Below are 6,000 nucleotides of genomic sequence, written 5' to 3'. Positions count from 1 at the left end.
CGGATGAATGAAAAGAGATTGTATTCATTAGCAAAGGCACCAAAAAACGCCAACATTAACAAAAGGACGACCCGGCCAACATCTTGACAATTCATAATGTTGGACGGGCGGCCTCAAGAATACATCAAAAAATCTAAACAAAAAACCCTAAAAGCAAAAAGGAAAAGGTGATTAATTATCGCCGTCATCCGCCTCTTCATCTTCATCTTCGACCTCCACCACCTCGTCAGCTCCCGCGGCACCGGAGGGCCCTTCAGTCTCCGGCCCCTCGTCATCAGCCATGGTGTTGAGATCGGCCAAGACGCCATCAAAGATGTCTTTTTCAATGTCTAAACCCAAGGCAAAGGGTTCATGTATACCAGCAAGGACGGACGCCTGACAAAGGGCTTTGTTAAAACCCTCCTCATGCTCAAAGACGATACCCGCCTCTAATTCGGATATCTTCTCCCTTGCCTTGGCGAGATCATCGGTAAGAGCTTGGTTTGACTTGAGGAGCTCGGTCTCAGAGCTTCTTTGACGAGCGACCTTCGCCTTTAGTTGGCTGCATTCCTCCAGGAGCCGTTCATGATCGCTCTGGGCGACGGCCAGGCGGTCGCTCGCATCACCTGACTCCCTCTTGGCCTTCTCTAGGTCGGCCTCCAGTAGTTCGATCCTCTTGTCATAGTCATCGTGGGTCAGGATCAACTGTTCCATGTCCGATTGGAGGGAGGTAGAGTTCTTCTTCTCGGCCAAGAGCTCAGCACGGACGTCATCCACCCCCCAACGATCGGCGAACTCTTTCAAATACCAAGCGAGGGAGGCCGCCCAGGTAGACATCTCCAACATGGCGTTAGTTAACTCCGCCTCAGAGAGCGGCTCGATCAGAGCTCACCAAGAAGAGCTCATATGAAATTTTGTCCGGTCACTCATGTTGAATGTCGGACTAAATATCCCGCCCATAGTGGCGCCGAGGGGACTTTCTCCTTGCCCTCGCGGGCTTTCTTTGGGACCCTCGCCTACAGGGTCTTTCCTTTTTCGCACTAGGGGGGAATCAGAGGCGGTGGCCGCCTTAGAAGACGGATCCACAAACATGAACGCAAGGCTCGGAACGGGATCTACAACAGGCGCCCGGTCTGCGGGAATAGGCCCCTGGTCGCTTCGACGAGGGGGCCGATTGTGGCTGCGCCACAAGTACCAGGGGCAGCCCACCAGTTGAAGAGGACCACCTCACGAGGGGAGGGCGAGGAGCGTTCGGTGCCCCCTTTGCCTGGGCCGATGATGAACTAGCCCCTGTTAGAATCGCTGCAACAAAATTATTAGCGTGGAACAAACCAAGAGGGGGGTGAATTGGTTATATACTTTATTGTGCCTTTTATTATTTTTCTCTTAATTTTTCTTACTGGGCGAATGATTAAATATAAATGACAGAGTAAGGGAAAGAGAAAATTACACAGGTGATTTTATCTTGGTTCAGATCACTAGGATCCTACGTCGAGTCGCTTATCTCAAACAAGATAAACCTTTTTCACTAACACAAAACACTTACAAATATTAGTCACAAAGAAAAACAATTTGTAAGAGTTTACAAAAACCACCTCTCTTGAAACCACAGAGACGAACTTACACTTCCTTTGAATCTTCACAAAGGATGACCACCTCCTTCGAATGCTTCACGAAGGATGATTCTCTTCCAGGCACTTCCTCGGACACACCAAGGATGAACAAGCTATTCCTCTATCACCGTAGAAGCACTTCAGGACTTTGCAGATGATAACAGTTGAAAAACTGTTATTTTCATGCTTAAAATTGATACTAAAAGCAACCTTTATACTTAGAAACTAGCTTGAAATCATACTTTTCTTCATATTTTCAGAAATAAGAGAGCTGGACAGGTTTATGCTTGATTTCAGTGTTTTTGTGCAGGTTTTAAGGTAAATTTAGTGAAAGAAGTGAAAAGAAGAGAGATGGAATCAGAAAAGACGTCAAAAGTGCAAAAGGAGAAGCCGCAACTGCCGCTCAGCGGCAGTTTAACCGTTGAGCGGCACTCAGGAGTTCACGGGAGGACCGTTGAGGGGCAAAATGGCCGCTGAGGGGAAGAAACGACTCACGCACTTACCGCTGAGCGGTAGTTTACCGCTGAGCGGCACTATTTTTGGGCTTGGGCCTAATTTTCTGTAATTTACGAATAGTATATAAGCTTTAGGGTTTCCTAGGGTTTGTATCTTTGGCAGAAACGAAGCAAACACTCTCTCTTCCACCCTTTTGAAGGAGGATCTTGGATGCTCAGGCTACCTCTTCACCTTTCTAGGATTTTATCTTTCATTCTTTCATTATTGTTCATCTAGGTTCACCATGAATATGGTGAACTAAACCTTGTATGTTTGTTGGGGAATCAATGTAATCTTTTGAAGCTCTCATATATGGAATTTGTGCTTGCATCTTAATCTAAGACTTATGCTTTCTTTCATCATTAGTTAGGGTTTTTCCTCTTTGCTCAATGCTTGCTTTTTTAACTCATTCAATGCATGATTATTGGTTTTGTCGATACGGGAACGTACGGGGAAGTCTAGATCCGGGGAATTTCTCCCAATAGTATATTGGTTGCCTTAAGCTCCTGTGCTAAAAAAACTAATTATTAGGAATGCTAGGAATCGTATGAACTCGTAATTAGGGAGAAGCCTTCTTGAAAGGTAATTTAGAGAGTGGCATTAACAATGATGACTTGAATGTTGAATTCCTAAAATATATGAGAGTGGATAGATGAAATTGACCCCCAACAACATATTCATCAATATATTTCATTGAAAGTGTCTGTCTTTTGTTTTAGCCATTGATCAACCTCATGCATACATGTTTATTTTCGTCTTCTGCATAGTAAAATCCAATTATTTTGTTCTTAAGTCTTAGCTAATCAACAAATCTCATAACTAAACTAGGCCGTGAGTCCTTTGGGAGAACGATACTTGGTCTTACCGAGTTTATTACTTGAAACGATTCGGTCATACTTGCCGATTGTTAAACAAGTTTGTGACATCATATTTTGGTGATCATAAATTTGTGCATCAGCAGACAAGAGTTTCCTTAGCTTCAACAATCTCACAGAGTTCTCAAGAGTTCAGAGATCTTTTGCACAAGGGAAGAGTTATTTTTGAGATAAAGAGTGAGCCATTTTATAGACTCAGCCTAATACCCTTCCATTCTTCTAAAATGGCCATCTAACGCATTTAATCGATTAACATAAATATTAATCGATTAATAATGAGTACAACGGCTAGTTTTTCAAATCTGAAACCCCCAACGGCTAGTTTTTCAAATCTGAAACCCCCAACGGCTAGTGTTAATTGATTATTCTCAGGAATAATCGATTAACTAATCGATTATTATTAGCTTTAATCGATTATTACAGGGGCAATTGGGTTTTCAGTGCCAGCCTCGTTTTAATCGATTAAAACTGGGTTTAATCGATTAAAACAGCTTGTGGATGATTCTCAACAGTAAATAAATCAAATATAAATTACAAGAATCAACCCTAATACATATTTGAGCACTATTACATCAACTTTGATTATTATAAAAGCTTTATAAAATACAGAGATCTTCAATTTGTCTTTATGGATCTTGACTTGTGCAAATCTGTTCATCATCAAAACTTCATCTTTGATTTTTGCTAACATTCTCCCCCTTTTTGATGATGATCAGAATTCTTCTGAGTTTAAAGCTTTTTAATAATCTGAAACAACCACAACTTATGGAAGAAAAAGTGCATTAGTGAATAAACACAAATAAGCAAATAAGCTTAAATAAGCTTTATAAACACTTTCTCCCCCTTTTTGATCATAATTAAAAAGGTGTGTTTGATGTTCTCCCCCTAAGATAATACTCCCCCTTATAAAAGCATGTATGCATATGAGCTAAAAATATTTCAAATTTAAAGATTCATTCAACATACACAATAGGATATTTAAAGTAAATAATTTTAGGATGAAGAACTTATAAAACATTGTTTAAACATACATTGAACTATATAAATAGGAATTTTAAAGCACACAAAAATATGGCTAGTTTTTCAAAATTGCAAAACTGGAACGCATTTAAAAATTCAATCCTAAGATATTTCTAAAGATTCTTAGATCTCTTCTAATGTTTACCCCTTTAGATATGCCTCCAACTTCGTAATGATAATCCTCTAGGTTGTTTCCACATTTTGTTTAGATCTTCATCTTGAGGATTGTCATCATTCTTCGCTTCATTTGTTGTCTTCTACAAATCTTCATCATTGCCTGCATCTAATTCAATTGACTCAAGAGGTTTTGCCTCAAGGTCTACAATTTCATCAAAGACAACATGCACACATTCTTCTATTTCAAATGTTTTCCGATTGAAAACTATATATGCTTTGTATATTAGAAGATATAAAAAAAATAGTTTCATCGGCCTTGGAATAAAATTTTCTTAAATTTTGTTTTAAAGAAATTCTAAATATTAAACAATAGGTACCCAACTACTTGTATGGGTCCTTTGGGTTAGATTTAGAAAAAAGAATCATTTTACAACCTAAACATATCTACCACTTGGAACATCATAATCCTTAATTTTACATTTATTTGAAGTATGACCCTTTTTCATACAATAAAAGCATGATACAAAGTTTGTGTTCCTATAAGTTGTTCCTTTTTCTACCCATGTTCTACGGGTTCTATTATTATGTTTATTTTTAATTTTAGGAACATACTTATTTTTAACAACCTTATTTTCGTTATTTTTACTACATTCTCCTAAGGTTGTGTGTTCTAGTAGTTTCTTAAAATTTTCACAAGAAGCACATTCATCACTACTAGTAAATTTACCCTTTTCAAAAAATAAAACTTTATTTTTCAAATCTTTATTTTCTTCAAAAATATTTTCAAAATTTAATTTTAAATTTTTATTTTCTTCAAGAATATTTTCAAAATTTAATTTTAAATTTTTGAAATCCTTTTTCAATTTCTTATGAGCTTTATCTAATTTTTCAGATTCTACTATTAAAGCAGCATAAGTTTCATGCAATTCATCTTCACTAATTTGACTATAATTATCAGAATCGCTAGATGTACTTACTTGGCTTCCAGCGTCGTCGTTCACCACTAAACAATGTTTGCTTCTTCATCAGATTCGCTCAAATCGGAAATTGTTTCGTTGTCATCTTCCCATGCAATGTAGGCCTTCTTTTTCTTGAAGAATCTTTTCTCCTTTTTGTCTTCACTCTTCTTTTGATTTGGGCAGTCTGCTTTTAGGTGCCCCCTTTCTCCGCAACCATAACATTTATAGTGTGAGGAAGATCCTTGATTTTCTTTCTTTTCGAATTTTAATCTTCCTTTGTCTTTTGATTTCATGAACCTATTGAGCCTTTTTATCATGAGTCTCAAATTTTCTTCTTCGTCTAAGTCTTCATCTTCCGATTTACCTTTGCTTCTTTCAACCTCCGACTTTAATGCCAAACTTTTCTTGTTGTTTTGGCTTTTGCTTCTTCTTCATCAAGTCTTCCAAGATCTAGTTCATGTTCCCTCAACTTTCCAAGAGTGCCGCCATAGTCATGGTGTTGAGGTTCTGTGACTCCGAGATTGCAGTCACCTTTGGTTGCCACGACCTGTCTAAAGACTTCAAGATTTTAATGTTAAGTTCATCGGTATCAATGACTTACCCAGTCTAATGAGATGATTGACAATGTTGGTGAAGCGTTTTTTTAGCGTCTAAAATTGTTTCTCCTTGCTTCATCCGGACATTTCATACTCTTGGATTAAGGAGTTCTTCCTTGCCCTCTTTACATCATCTGTTCCTTCATGCGTCACTCTGAGTACGTGATAACGGTTGAAAAACCGTTATTTTTATGCTTAAATTTGATACCGAAAGCAACCTTTAAGACTTAGAAACTAGCTTGAATTCATATTTTTTCTTTAGTTTTGAGAATAAAGAGTTGAAAGTGAATTTAATGGTTTTGTGCAAGATTCCCTTGATTTTGTAGGCTAATTGAATGATTTGAAA

The sequence above is a fragment of the Vigna umbellata genome, chromosome 4 (genome assembly GCF_029865625.1).
Source record: "Vigna umbellata cultivar VRB3 chromosome 4, Vumbellata_1.0, whole genome shotgun sequence".
Lineage (NCBI taxonomy): Eukaryota > Viridiplantae > Streptophyta > Magnoliopsida > Fabales > Fabaceae > Vigna > Vigna umbellata.
Note: the sequence above shows the minus strand (reverse complement) of the source record.